Source organism: Grammomys surdaster, unplaced genomic scaffold (assembly GCF_004785775.1).
Source record: "Grammomys surdaster isolate TR1022 unplaced genomic scaffold, NIH_TR_1.0 184, whole genome shotgun sequence".
In the NCBI taxonomy this organism is placed as follows: Eukaryota; Metazoa; Chordata; class Mammalia; order Rodentia; family Muridae; genus Grammomys; species Grammomys surdaster.
In genome coordinates, this window is record NW_021604629.1 from 2654813 (window position 1) to 2670917 (window position 16105).

The 16105-nt window shown below is 43.1% G+C and overlaps 1 protein-coding gene across 4 annotated transcripts in view; it reads right to left on the reverse strand.

Annotated features, from left to right (window-relative positions):
* The window catches only part of St5 (suppression of tumorigenicity 5), a 157419-nt gene that overhangs the window by 46463 nt on the left and 94851 nt on the right, over nt 1-16105 (reverse strand). The window lies entirely within an intron of this gene.

The following is a 16105-nucleotide window of genomic DNA, read 5'->3' on the forward strand; positions in this document are numbered from 1 at the left end:
TTCAAATATCTTCCAGAGAAGTCCACCATGACCAGAGGGTTTCTGTGGCAAGTGGCAAAAACTACTTTCCCACTGCTGGCCTCTGGTATGGAAGAATCTGTGAACTAGCAGATAATCTGTTGCCTCACAGAAAATTATTTCCATTAAAAGAAGGAGGAGGAATCGACCTCCATTTCCATCCAACTCTCATTTATTAAATGTCCCATTATTCTCACCGAATTCAGAATTTTTGCTACATTTTCCTGCCCCTTGTCCTATTATTCATGGATAAAACTGAAATATTTCTTTTTCTTAAAAAAATGTTAGCTTTGTTCTAATCAATAAACCATTCATTTATTTCAGAAAGCATTTGCTGAACAATTCTGCCCAAAGCGAATCCAGCAAAGAAATAGTTTGTTCTCATGAGCTCACATCCAGTGGGCAGCACAGATAAGAATCATGTAGGTACAGCCTGGTCTACAGAGTGAGTTCCAGGACAGCCAGGGCTACACAGAGAAACCCTGTCTCAAAAAACGAAACAAGAAAAAGAATCACATTAGGTTTCTTGTACTGAATACTAAGTATACATTAACATATTAGGTAATGATAAGTAGTATTTAGCCTTGGTAAAGAAAGGAGAATGAAGAGTACCTGACTTATTCATGAAAGGCTATTCTGAAAATGTGACATCTAAAAGGCTTCATACAATTAGGGGTTAGAAATAATAATCATGTTTTCCTAATATCCTATATTATATACAATAAACTAATACCTAATAAAATATATTTAAGGTATTTAAATAAATACCTTAAGTTTCATTCCCAGGACACACATAGTAGAAGGAGAGAATTGACTCCACAATGAAAGACTCCTCCAAAGTAATACTTCAGGGGCTTTTGCTGGCAAGATGGCTCATCAGATAAGGATGCTTACCACCAAGCCTAACAAATTGAGTTCTAGCCCTGGGACCCATCTGGTAGAAGGAGAGAACTGGCTCTAAAAGGTTATTCTCTGACCATATATAATCCACGGCACATGTGAGCATATACCCACACCCATGAATAACTAATCAGTGCAATAAAAAAAAAAAGAGTTAAAAAAATAAAACTGAACCTCACTTCCCCGCCCCCCCCAGACAGGGTTTCACTGTGCAACTCTGGCTGGCCTCGAACTCAGAAATCCTCCTGCCTCTGCCTCCCAAGTGCTAGGATTAAAGGCGTGTGCCATCACTGCCCGGCCTGAACCTCACTTTCATCCTTTAGAAAGCTGAGGAAAAATACTGTTGAAGGAAACTAACTTTGTAAATGTCTAATACAGCACTAGAGATGATGATACACGACAGGCCCGTTCCCACTGGTAGGCCTATGCACACTGGCATGGGTTGAGATAATCTCTACGAGAGGCCGCTAAGTGCTTGCATACTGCTCTGTGCAAACAGGAAGAGAGAAGAGGCAGCCTCAGAAGCTCTGTCAGGTCAGGGTCCTCAGGGAGCTCAGCAGTGAAGGAATCAACTTGCCACATGTCTGCTGTTTGTTTGTTTGTTTGTTTGTTTGTTTTTCGAGACAGGGTTTCTCTGTGTAGTCCTGGCTGTCCTGGAACTCACTCTGTAGACCAGGCTGGCCTCGAACTCAGAAATCCACCTGCCTCTGCCTCCCAAGTGCTGGGATTAAAGGCGTGTGCCACCACTGCCCGGCAAAGATTTATTTATTGTATGTATGTGAGTACACTGTAGCTATCTTTAGACACACCAGAAGAAAGCATCAGATTCCATTAGAGATGGTTATTAGCTACCATGTGGTTGCTAGGAATTGAACTCAGGACCTCTGGTACAGCAGTCAGAGCTCTTAACTGCTGAGCCATCTCTCCAGCCACATGCCTGCTTTTGAGTGCCCATGGCTGCTATGCTCACAGTAACTATCACCACCCATCAGTGTAAATCTCAACATACTCTACTTCTTCCAGGATAGGCTTTCATGGAGGAGGCAGATATGTGTGGAAAGACTAGAAACTCAATTACATTTTTTAAAAAATGATGGAAGACATGTTTCTTTCCCTTATGAATCTCTAGTGTTGAAAGAGTTGGCTCTACTGCTCTGGAATGCTATTCTGTCATTGTAACATGAACAGAGAGACAACTTGTGAGGAGGAAAAAAAATGAAGCTAACTCTGAAAATTGGGTGAAATAAAAAAGAAAAAAAAGTCCTGTAACAAACAGAGAAGCAGGTTCAAGCTCTCCTCTATCTTTTTTTTTTTTGAAAGACACATTCCCCGCCCCCGCTCTGTGTGTGTGTGTATGTGAGTGACATGTGCCACGTGTAGAGGGTGGAGGACAACTTGTAGAGACTGTTCTTTCCTTCTGCCATGTGAGACTATGGAATCTAGGAAGTCAAATAGCACTTGGAAGCAAGCACCCTAACCCACTGACCCATCTTGCTGACCCTCCTCTACACTGTTAGCTGGATACCTTAGCTATCTGGGTTAAGGAGAAAATGTACTTGGTGAAAATGCCCAACAGAAGCAAACAGATGAGAAGCTGGTTTGGTGTCGCAAGGTTCATCCATAAATGGCAAAACCCAGGCAGAAACAACATATTTGGAAAAGGAAATTCTTCAATTAGCATCCACCACCAATCGCCAGTTTCTCAAAACCCTGGCTCCAATAAACTTCAGACAACTATGCGAAGAGTTTTAAGTCAGAGAAACAACATAGTAAAGCACTGCAGAAATGTCCTGGCATGTGAGAAACAGTGAGAGTATACCTGGCACAGCCAGAAAACTCCACCCAACCTAGTCAGGAAAATGCACAGCCATTGGTTGTGTGGCCATGCAAATCTGAGGTCAAGGCTGGTTTTCTCAACAAAACAGCAATGGATTACAGTAGGCCCTTTCCCAGATGCAGACATGTTTAACAAAAGGCTTTTCTTCCAGATCATGCTTCTCCCAGTTTCTGAGCCTGAGTCACTTTTCACTTCTCTGAAATTGCCATTCGGTTCATTTTACCTATGCCAGGCACTGTGCAAATACCTACAGTATAAAAATGTTAAGATACCTTGGCAGAGTTGTTAAGGGAGAAAAGTTGGTAAAAATTGGAGAAAGGCCTCTCTCTATACTGACAAGTTTTATTGTCAACTTGACTCAAGCTAGAGTCGTTTTGGAAGAAGGAACTTCAATTGAGAAAATATTCCTACCAGCTTGGCCTGTGGACAAACCAGATGCATTTTCTTGATCGACGATTGATGTGGGAGGGTATAGCCCCTATGGGCAGTGCCATCTCTAGGCTGGTAGCTGTGGGCACTGTAAGAAAGCAGACTGACAAAGCCATAGGAACAAGACAAAGGAGCAAGTCAGTTAGCAGCACTCCACCATGGTCTCTGCATCAGCTCCTGCCTCCAGGTTCCTGCCCTGACTGAGTTCCTCCCCTGATGGCTTGATTAAACTGTGCTATACAAGTATAACCAAAATAAGTCCTGTCCTCCCTAAGTTGCTTTGGGTCATGGTGTTTCATCACAGCAATAGAAACCCCAACTAAACCTTATAAGCCTTAATTTGTTTGTTATGTGCAAGAAACAAACCTAAAGGAAAAAAAAAAAAAACCTAAGATGTGTTTACTAGGACACTTGCCAGATTTCTTCTGCAATTATAATACCTAAAGTTATAAGTGCTTCATATATATGAAACCATTTAATCCTTTAGACATCCCGGTGAAGTAGGTACTATTTTTATAATTATTTGCACTTTATAAAGGATACCAAGATACAGAACAGGGAACAAACCACCCAAGTCATGCAGCTAGAAAGTGGAAGTCGGGAATTGGAGCCTATGTGACCTATACTGGGCCCCAGCTCCAAGCCATTGTGCCTCTAGTGATCTTTAGGTCACTTCTTACCACTCTCTGAGATAGGATTAATATAGCTTTATACTTACAAAATAAGTGAGTTCCAAATAACTAGACCTCTCTGTTTTTACTGTTCACTTTCTTTAAGACTAATGAGGGGCTTAGTAAATAAACCTGCAGGGTCCTCAGTTCCATCTCCACCACCCAAATGGGAATCTGCAGGGGAGGGGTTTGGCCAGGAAACTGTATTCCTAATAAGCATTTTAGGCTAGTCTTACATATCTTACGCGTGAAAACTTGTGTCATAAAACATGGTGAGGTCTTAGAAAGATCTGAGGCCACTACTTACTCTTTCACAGCATTTGCTCAGCTGTGATCAAATATAAGATGGACAAGAATTTCCTCCTCCAGAACCCATAGCTTTTTCTGAAGTGGAAACTTAAGGGTTCTTTCAAAAGTCAGTTGGATGGTGTTTTGCTGGGGCAAACATATGAAGGAACATTTTGTTAAAGTGGACACAGATCTGAAAGGCTAAGGCCGACTCATGAAGGAACATCTCTCTGAAGCAGACATAGGAGAGAGGATGTTCTGCTAAAGCAAGCACATGAAAGGACACGTGAGGAAAGATTCTGTGCTAACAACACACATATATTGGTCCGCCTTATACTGGGTAGCTGCGCTGCACTTTTCGGGACATCATAGAGAAAAATGCACCAAAAAATGTCTGGTGGTGTACTACAGTTTGTTGCCGCTGCCAAGGACTCGGGCTGATCAGATGCACGTGCTAAGGCAAGGCACGTGCTGAGACAAGACTGTTACTGTGGCAAGACATGTGGAGGACACGTGATGTGTGGAGGGTATAAATAGGACTCCACAGAGTGACAGAGACAGAGTTTGGTTTGCTGGTATAGGTAGCTGTGCAACGCTTGTGGGTCTCTTGTCTTTGCTGATCTTCTCTTCCCTGAGAGAGGTACAGACGAGAACTTCTCCTGGTGCTCCTGTTGGTCCCTCCCGCTGTCTCAAGTGGAGGCTGAGGCCTGGCTGTCTCTGCTAGGTCGTGTCACCACTGTTGCTAACCTGACTCTACCAAAGTGGACTGCTGGCATATCTGTGAGGTGTTTGCAAGAGAATCAAGCTGCTGCTGCCTGCTAACCTGTGAACCGAACCGCTGATTTGTATACAACACAGACGGGAGTTGCTCCAAAGAACCTTTCTAAGCAGTTCCAGTTCCCCTGTATCCTTTCTTTTCCACTACCTCTAGTGAGTGGTGAGTTACACGGAAGGTTAAAGCGTTTAAGAACCCTCATTAAATATAGGGTTTGAAAAAAAAATAAAGTTACATTTGTTCCACCCTGAATAGAACCTCTGGCCCTCAACAACGGGACGTGAGGCAACTGGGTTTCTTGCAAGCACCAGTCACACCCCATCTAACAAGTTTCCTCAGCCAAGAACTGTGCGTCTTTTACTTCAAAACAATGCTTCCTGCATCCACCCTAGCAGCTGGACATTTCTTTCCTTGCTTTATCTCCACTTCCAAAGCTCCTGGGGAAAGGAACTTGTACTGGAAGACACAGACAGACTCATGGTCCACAAGAGCAAAGCTCAGTCTCATCCAGACTTTTCCGTTTATTTTTAAATAACTCAAATTAGTTGTCAGGAACTAATTTGAAGCTAAGTGTCAACAAAAACTGAGGTTCTAGCTTCTCTTGAAAAATTAGAAAATCTGCCAAAACAATTGGCATTCTGTGTAGCTGGCCAGAGCTGAGTGATGGTAGCCCATTTAAACTGTTCTCCATGTCAGCATGGACACCTCTAGCCTCCTACCTTTACCTAGCCAGCCTTTCCAGCCAGGAGGTGAGTGTATGGTTCTGGTCCTGCATCTTAGCAGGGAGCACTAAGAAGGTGGGCCATAGCACAAGCCATAGAAAACTTCTCAGATGGTGGGACATGAGTGGTGCAGGAAGGAGATACACAGGGATCTGCACAGCCTCTTGGCTGTTTGAAATCCCCAGACCTTCTGGAAGGCTCCTGCTTTTGGCCAGCTTGATCTTCAATGGGTAATACAATTTAGCCTGATCCATAAGCCAAGAGGAATCTCAAAAGTTCAAGAGGGAGAGAGGGAGATAACTTAGAATTTAGTAGGTAACTGTACTTGCTATCCAGGCCTGTGTTCAATTCCTGGAACCCACAAAAAGATGGAAGGAGAAAACCAGTTCCTGAAAGTTATCACCTGACTCCCACACACAAGCTATTATATAGGAACACACGCACAGACACACACACACCCAATATCTGTACATGTACACCAATGACGATATTGGTGTTGTTGATGATGATCTCTGAAGGGAGATCTTTCTCAGGGATGCTCAGCCTCCAAGAACAAACAAAAGAACCTGTGCTCCCATCTAGGTTGATGTCCCCTTGGTATCTTTCTGCAGACATAGTTGTACATGCAGCATGACTTGCAGAGCTCTGAGAATGGTGAGGAAGAGGTGAGCATGTGAGGGCAAGCCTCCCCTCCTGCTGCTGTTAGAACTGCCACTAACAGGAAACAGGAGTTGCCCACTGCCCTTTTCTTCTTACTAGTATGAAGTCAAGACACCTAACAACGAGAAGAGATAGTTCGGTGGGGAAAACGCTTGTTGTACAAGCATGGGGACCTCATCTTGAAGCCCCTGAGCAAGCATATGTAAAAGCTGGGCACAGTGGCACACAGCTGGGATCCCACTGCTGAGGAGGCTTGCTGGCCAACCAGTCTAGCCAATCATCAAGCTCCAGGTTCAGTGTGGGACCCTGACTCAGAAAAACAAGATGGATAGCTGTTGACACTCAACTTTGACCTCTGGCTCTATTTTAAATATAGTTATGTATATACACACACAAATAAAAATTTAAAAAGACATGTAACAAAGAGAGCTTCTACACAGTGAGAGAAGTTTTACTGATACCTCCCCTTCTCTAATGTCACATTTTCAGTTTGTGTAATGGTTATAGCTTAAGAAGCAGTCCAAAGAGACAGAAAAGATAGCAAAGGAACCTGAGTTTTCATGTGTGGTGTGAGAGCTTGATTACAGCCAAGACACTGCAACTATCACACAGGTCAGTCACCAGACAATGAAACTAGAATCTGACCCCAGAGCCCACCTGCCCACTCATCATGCCCACAACACAATTATTCTGCCCTCTGTACCCACTTACCAACTATGTCCTAATCCACAGGCCCTGCCCAAAGAGAGAGGAACAGTTCAGTGGCTTCTCAAGGAGGGCCTAAGCCGTTCACAGTTTTCCTAAAATCCCAGCAATTAACAGTGGAATCCCAGCATTTTAATTGAGGCAGAGGCAGGCTGATCTCTGAGTTTGAGACCTGCCTGCTTGGTCTGCAGAGTGAGTTCCAGGACAGCCAGAGCTACACAGAGAAACCCTGTCTTGAAAAACCAGACCAGATCAGACCAACCAAACATCGAACTCCTTTTGGAAGAGGCTTAACAAGCAGCTGAACCAGAATGAGCCTTTGCTCTACCGGACTTCACCCTCGTCCTCAGCACTTCAAAAGTCTTCTGGATCCCCATATAATCAGCCACTCAGGAAGCAAGGAAGACCCCTGTTAACCCCCCTGTGGAGATCCCCTGCTCCTAGAAAGATGCTTAGCACATCCCTTCCTGCCTTCTTTCCCAGTGAACCCTCTGCCAGGTTCTGAAAAAGAAAATGAGAATCCTTGGGACTTGAAACACCCCTCTGGCCTTATCCTGTCTTCTTGGAACCTGAATCTTCAGCCATGCCTCTTTCTACCAATCTACACAGGGAAGGCCAACATTAGGATGGGTCTTTGGCTGTTCTAGGCCTAGAAATGAACAAGGGAAAAGGGAATAAGCTGGTATCCAGGATGATTGGGAAGGCACAAAACACTTAAGAAAGGATACCAGGAAGGATTTCTCAAAACTGAAACAACCCCTTCCAAACCAAAAGACCCTGTCCTTCTCTATCCACACACCTGTGCCTTGTATCGCTTCCAAAGTGCAGAGAGCCCATCAAGATAGAAAAGGACCCGTTTGCTGGCTAGAAGATTAAAGGATTGCCAGGGGTGTTTACAGGATCCAAGGGGGCTGAAAAAACAGCTACAGGAAAAGATATTTTGTTGTTCTTGTTGTTGAATGAGAAAGAGAGAAGAACTCTTCACAGTCCACTCCTCACACTCCTACACGGCTTTCCCAGCCTCAGGCTCAAAGGAAGTTCCTTACATTTAGATTTTCTTTCTTTCTTTCTTTCTCTTTCTTTCTTTCTTTCTTTCTTTCTTTCTTTCTTTCTTTCTCTCTCTCTCTCTCTCTCTCTCTCTCTCTCTCTCTTTCTTCTTTCTTTCTTTCTTTCTTTTTGTTTTTGTTTTGTTTTGGGTCTTTTTGGTTTTTTTTGTTTTTGTTTTTGTTTTTTTTTGTTTTGTTTTGTTTTGTTTTTTGTTTTTTTTTTTCGAGACAGGGTTTCTCTGTGTAGCTTTGGCTGTCCTGGAACTCACTCTGTAGACCAGGCTACATTTAGATTTTCAATCTCAACCAATTTTCAATCCCCCTTCTTGCAAGATCACTGTTTTTCACTGGAGCACAGATTCTGTAGATTTTAAGCTCAAGTCAAATACTTCCCAAAAGCCTAAACTGGGCTGAGCAATCATGAGGCAAATCTAGGCCAAAAGAAATCTGTTTGGTGCCAAGATAGTTCCAAACCCCTTCATACAGCTGTTGCTGCCAGTTTGGACACTCAGCCTCTCGCCCGGCAGCTTTACCCAGCACTGGCAAGACAACTGAGCCCACACTGTCTAGTGGCTTGTCACCACTTTGGAAAAGAAAACAGAGAGGAGTACAACTGCAAGCTCCGCTCTGAGGGGCTAACCACTGCCTCCCTCACTTGGGCAATCAAAACAGTGATCCACAGTCCTAATCTAAGTCAGTGCCTTTCCTAGGGCAGCCACATCAGACTCCAGAAAATGCCATTCCCTGTCTATGCCAGGAATGCTGATGCCTCCAAGCTTTAATTCAGCCAAGTCCTTCTTTCTGGCATGTCCTCTGCCCACATTCTTTCTTAAATAGCCAGGCCAGATGTCAGTTTCTTTCTGAAGCCTTTCCTGCCCCCAAGTCCTGACCTCATGCTCACCCTTCCCATGCTCTCCCATCTAGCTGAGTTCAAGCTGATGGTGATAAGAGGCCTCCTCTGCCTTGGAAAAGCATCAGAATCCCTATTATGTCTGTGGCCTCATTTCAGTTACCCTTTCCTATTTTCTCCCTCCAGTCACATTGTGTCCTTATTATGTCCTCAAGCATGTCCAGGACATTCCTCTGGTAAGACCTTCACAGCTTAGCTAACTATATCACATTCTCCAACAAGCCTGTTCTCCCCACTCCTTCAAGTCTTTGGTTAGACGCCATCTTCTCAATGAAACTTCCCTGATGATACTACACAGAATTAAAGTCTCTCCCTAACCTGCTACCCATCAGCACTCTACACTTTTCTATCTTCCTCTACATTTATCATCATCTTACACACTCATTTTTATGGATATGAAATCCCATGACCTCGAGCTTTTGTTTTGTTTTATTTTTTGTCTTTGTTTACCACTCCTTCCTCCAGTGTCTAGAACAGTTCTTAGCAAATGTTTTTAAAGGAACTGCTGGGTACTATCACTTCAGTGTGACTACCCTTGGATAAAGCAGGCAGCTTTGGGCTCCATTACTCATGTCCTTCTTTTAGGGTAGGGCACTCACTCCAGCTTTCCAATAAGTATATTACCTACCTGTACCAATCAGACCCATAAAGAACACTCATAAGGGGCCCAAGCTTTCTGAGCACCCCATACACTGTCTGCAGGGGAGAACTCAAGCACACTTGTTCTTTGCAAAGACTTTCCAACTACAAAGTGCACAGGACTTTTTGCTGAGCGTCCTTTCTAATGTCTAGAGTTTTGAACACTACTGGTCGGTCCTCCATGCAGCACTGTAAATCTCAACCTGCAGAAGACCCTGCATGTGTGGAAGAGCTTCACACATATCAAAAGGAAGTACAGGTTGAAATACCCTTGGGAAATACTGTAGGAGAAGTAGAAAAAGGTGTGAGCATGGAAGCCTTCCACTGCCCCTACTCAAAGCTCTGAAGGTATCTTTCCAATTCCTATACAATGCTTTGTTTCCTGCCCTTGAACTCCTCATCCTGCCATACAGGCAAGTATGGATGCTACAAAGGGTAGGCCTGCAACAGAGTGCTTCAGGAAGTAGGGTGTAAGAAGAATTGCAAGGAGGACAAATAGAAGCCAAGGAGACCTTGGAGGAAGCATAGAGCTCTTAAATGGGACATTTAGAGATAGGCAAAGAAAGCCAGAGTAGGAGAAGATGTGTGTGTGTGTGTGTGTGTGTGTGTGTGTTTGTATGTTCCAGACACCTACCTACAGCAACTGGATCCATGAAGAACATTCAAAGGAGTCCACACTTCAAACACCCAAATGTGTATATGTGTATTCATCAAAGGACTCAAAATAGGATATATAAAGAATCTCAGCAAATCAAATTTAAAAAAAAAAAAGAAAGAAAAAGATAAACAGGAAAAAAATGGAAACAAACAATAAAATAGCCCAAATGTTTCACCAAAGATTACATACAATTGGCTAAGAGATATATGAAAAAGTAGCCAATTTCATTAATCACCAATTTCATTAATTTCATTAATCAGAATGCAAATTATAATCACAATGTAATATGATCCACATACTATACTCACAAACAAGGATGCAATAAAACACTTGCACATGTGGCTACACAAGGTCATGTACACACACACATGACCATTGCATGGGTTCATTTGTAAAATTCTGTTTGACCTGGATACATATAATGTCATTTCTATATCATATTTCAGTAAAATGTTTTTACAAAGCAAACAAAGCATGGAGCTCATCGACTGTGGGACATTATAATGGGAGCAGCATTATCAAGAAGTAATAAAGGGCCAAGTATGGTGGCATACATCTGTAACCTCAGAACCTGGAAGGCTTGCCGGGCGGTGGTGGTGCACGCCTTTAATCCCAGCACTTGGGAGGCAGAGGCAGGCAGATTTCTGAGTTCGAGGCCAGCCTGGTCTACAGAGTGAGTTCCAGGACAGCCAGGGCTACACAGAGAAACCCTGTCTCGAAAAACAAAAAAAAAAAAAAAAAAAAAAAAAAAAAAAGAACCTGGAAGGCCGAGACACCTTTTTTTTTCCTCTTCTCCCCCCACCCCCCACCAGAACAGCCTTGATACCAGAGTGAGATCCTGTCACAGAATACGTCTAGTGATAAATAGGTCTCTTTGTTGCTGTTATTGTTCTGTTTGTTTTGAGACAGGGTAGCTATCTAGCCTTGGCTATCCTGAAACTCACTCTGTAGACCAGGCTGGCCCCAAACTCTTGCCTCTGCCTTCTGGTGCTGGGATTAAAGGTGTGAGCTACCATGGCCAGCTCTGTGATGTAGTTCAATTGTAGAGCAGTTCTCTTATATGTATGAGGCCCTGGGTTTAATTCCCAGTACCACCAAAAAAAATTTTTTTAGGTGGTAATAAAGATATTTCAAACTGCAGGTTCTATGTAGATATTAAAGCTCAACTTTAACTTAGGTTTGGGTGAACATCTTTTGTTCCCCAAATCTGGAAGGCATAAGAAGAAAGTGCATCAGTGTGGCCATAGTCTGCTGGTTCTATGCATGTATTTTATCCATTTAATCTCTGTAACATAGTAAGAAGTAGTTATCATTGTTTTTTTCTATTTTATAGACAAAATAACTAGGTAGGGTTCAAAGACGGTAGTTTCCTCTGAACTTCACTGTAAACAGCAGAACCAGAGTCTAGAAAGGTGAAGTAAGCTCTATACTTGGTAGTGAGCCATGTTAGGCCTCTATTGTCTATTTGTCTTGTGGCAGGAAACCACCCTCTACCACTGATGCATATCCCTGCAGGCAAGCTCAACAGATCTCCTGCCTTGCCCTTGAATTTCTGGTGTCACAACAATGTTTTACTTTAACCCATCTAGTTTAGAAGACTTTCAATCAATACAAAATCAATGAAAGGTACTCATCATTTTTCCTCAACTAGGTGCCAAACAGCTCACAAACACAGACTCTGGTCAAAGCAGGTCTTTTCCTTACAATGCAGTCAGTCTGCCCACCAATCTGCCCAACTTCTGAATGCAGATGCTACTCAGTAGCTACACAACTTTCATTCTCAAACTGTACGCTGAGGTACCCCAAAACAACCTGGCAAACTCAGAGGAATACTGCCACATATTACAAATTTGGGAAAGAAAACCTGAACATCTGTTAGACACCACACAAGTCTGAACATTTGACTGCACTACATTCTTTCAATGATGTCATGTCTTTGCGAAGCTGGTTTTCAACAGTTGCTATGATAAAAAGCAAGCACCACGTGAAGAGCAGCAAGGAACAGGAAATGTGGGTGGCAATGTTGAATCCAGCAGTCAGCAGATCCCATTATAAGTAACTGGTTACTTAAAAATGAAATAAAAACTTCTTTTTTTTTTTTGGTTTTTCGAGACAGGGTTTCTCTGTGTAGCCCTGGCTATCCTGGAACTCACTCTGTAGATCAGGCTAGCCTCGAACTCTCGAACTCAGAAATCCGCCTGCCTCTGCCTCCCAAGTACTGGGATTAAAGGCGTGCGCCACCACCGCCCGGCTAAAAAAATACTTCTTTCAATTTATATAGTTTTATTTTTTAGGCAGCTACTTACTTTGTTAGCATGAAAATATAGCAAAACAAAATTGTTTAAACCTAAATATTATTAAGTGAAATCTAGCTAGTTCTTTGGGCCTGTGGGTACTATAAAAAAGTTACGGAAACACTAAGACCCATAGACTGAGGAAGTCTGGAATTCTCTGTGGCAGGTGTTTCTAAGTCTCAGTGTTAAGGAACCATGAAGGAGCTACTGGGCAAGCCTCAACCTGCCTCAGAAGCAGCAGGCAGCAACACTCAGGCAGGTCTAAGGGCAGCATGTTCCAGGAACAGCCAGCTCCACAGCCTCAAGAAAATTGGCTGCACCCAGGGACCATGCACATCTGCCTCAGGCTCATCCCAGGCTCCCAGGCTGCCCTCTGAACCCCACCCCTGAATAGCTCTATTCAGCACATGTCTCATAAATAAAACCCAAACAGAGCCCAGAAGCCAACCAACCAGCAGGAGACTTCTACACACTCAGATGTGGGCACTGCAACGCTCATAAGCCAACCCATTAATCCATAGAGACAGGGTTCAATGGGAACCAAAGAGAGGGCAGTCAGGCACTGAAAGGTCAATCAGGCATTTTGGGTAAATATTAGCATTAAAATGCCCTTTTATTGGGATGCAGCTACACACTCCTTTCCATTCTTCCCTAAAATCAAAATCCTACTTTGCTGACATCACAGTTGTTGATATAATAGCCAACTGTTGTGATACCACAGGATTCAGCATGTGTCATTTTGGGTTTGGGGATAAGGAGGACTGGAGTAGAGAATGTGACAAAAGACAAGAATAGAATACAGTTATACTGGAATTTAATTTTCCATGCTAATTTCCCTAGGAATGAAAAGCAATTATTCAGAAAGGGAAAGGCAGGCCCTAGGCAGCAAGTCTGGATTTAGGGATGGCTGAAGCCCAACAAAAAAACTGAACAGTCAGTTAAAATATGAAAATGTGTGTGTGTGTGTGTGTGTGTGTGTGTGTGTGTGAGAGAGAGAGAGAGAGAGAGAGAGAGAGAGAGATTGATTGATTGATTGATTGATTTCTCTTTCGGTAACTGTTGCCCAGTTCTTGAGTGTGAACTCTGCAGAGGACATCTTTTTCAGTGTCAAAGGGTTGCATGTGCCTGGATACCAATCAGGGTGCAAGGACAAGAGGACAACAGTGGGGAGATAAAAGAAAGGAGGTTTGGTTTTGTTTTTATTTGTTTTTAATTTTTTTAAATTCAAATGGGCCAACTACCAAGACATTCTAGGTCTGAATTACTCTAGGACCCTCTCTTTCCATCATCCTCTCCCTGGGTGCGGGAGGCGTGGAAAAGCGGAAACATGGGAGCGTCCCTGGAAATCAATGTTTGGGACATTTCATTGTGTTGCAGGCTCCACACTGGTAGAGGGGCAGGCTTTATTTGTTGGTCTGCATCCTACAGATAGTGACCAGGATGGAAAGAGGACTGGGGCCCATCCTAGGGGAAATGACTAAAGGAACCAAGAATGTTTACCCTGGAGAAGAGAAGGCTGACATGAGGAAGAGTAATAACAGCTTTGAGAATTCAGATAGGACCTCATGTGCAGAAGAGACCCCATACACCTTCTATGGTCACCAAAGAGGTCTCAGACAATACGAAGACACAGAAGCTAAAAAAGAGGAAACCCTCATATCCCTAGATTCCCACAGACTATAACTTTGTTTTAGTCCCTCATTTCTCAGTTACAAACTATACTTTTGAGGATAATAATCAAAGTGTCTATTACACATCCTAGAATTTAGAATAAGCGACATAGAACAAGGACCAATTAATACATATCAAAGAAATGAATAAATGCCGTGATAGCAACAGTTTGTGCAAGCTTTTTGAAGTTGTTTTCTTTGTTTTTTGTTTTTACAGGAACTCCATAAGGTTTTTGTTTTTGTTTTTTGGGTTTTTTTTTAAGACAGGGTTTCTCTGTGTAGCCCTGGCTGTCCTGGAACTCACTCGGTAGACCAGGCTGGCCTCAAACTCAGAAATCCACCTGCCTCTTCCTTCCAAGTGCTGGGATTAAAGGCATGCGCCACCACCACCCAGCCCATAAGTTTTTTTAAAGGTTAATTTGATTTTGATTTTGTATAGATGGGTATTTTTTTGCCTGCATGTATGTCTGCACACCACCACATATGTATGGCTCCCATGTTTCTGCTTTTCTCTGCTTTCTCTGCACCTAGGAAATAGATGGTGGAAGAGAAGGCCCTGATATTTGACAGACGGAAGAGTCTTGATAGTTGGGTCATCCCAGATCAAAAGGCAATGCAGAAGAAGGCACTGGAGGTCCAGTGGTGGTGCTGCATGCCTATAATCCCAGCACTTGCAAGGCAGAAGCACATGATCTCAAGGAGTTTGAAGCCAGCCTGGTATACAGAGTGAGTTATAAGACAGCTAAGGCTATACAGAAAAACCCTATCTTGAAAAAACAAATAAATAAATAAATAAATAAATAAATAAATAAATAAAATAAAAGGTGGCATTAAATTTCTTGGACCTGGCATTGCAGACAGCTGTGAAGCACCACGTGGGTGCTGGAATGGACCCCAGATCCTCTGTAAAAGCAACTTTTGACATCTTAGTCATTTCTCTAGCCCCTCCATCATCACCATCATCACCATCATCATTTTGGTTTGTCAAGACAGGGTTTCTCTGTGTACCCCAGCTGTCCTAGAACTCACTCAGTAGACCTCGAGCTCGCAAAGATCTGCCTGCCTCTGCCTTCTAAGTGCTGAAATTAAAGACATGTGACAACACTACCCAGCCATAATTATTTTTTTAATCCCCACCTTTACTAAAATCTATGACTCAAGACTGTCTTCTGCTCGACCAGAAATCCAGGCAACAGAAGTTGATAGAAAGACACAGGTTTACTTAAAGCTGCTCTGAAGAAGACACTGTCTGTCTGGAGTCATGAGGCGCACAAAGGGGGCACAGTGAAACAGCGGGCAGCAAGCAGATGTGCAGAGACAGCCTTTGCTGTCTGGAGATGTGTCTTCATCCCTCTTCTGTGGAGGAAATAAAATGTAGTAGGACTTCGAACTCCTGTAGCCAGACCTCTGAACTCTGAGGATGGGCTTTCATAGGAAGAAAAGGGAAGTGAGCAAGCATCAGTTTCAGGAGAATCCCTGCTACACTAGCACGTGCTCCAGCCTCAGTTCTAAGAACACAGAATGAAGGCAGATAAAGATTAGCCTGTTCCCTTGCCTGCTGCAGACTGGCAAAGGTGACACCAAATGTCCCTTCTACTAGAAATTCTTTGATCCTCACAGTGAACTAAGAAAACTTAAACTGAGATAAATAAGGACACCTTCCCACAAGCCCCAAAGATATAAATCTAGTCTGGCTTTCTCCTCAGCCGAGGCAGCAACGAAAAGACCAGAGCACAAAAAGCAGGCTATAAATACTGTCTATCAGGTGACAAGACACTGCGGCCATCCTGCTTTTCATAAGGAACTGAAATATTCCCCATCATTTTAAAAGCCAAGTGAATGACAACCTAATTATATTGCTATGGAACCAGTTTTTAAAAATT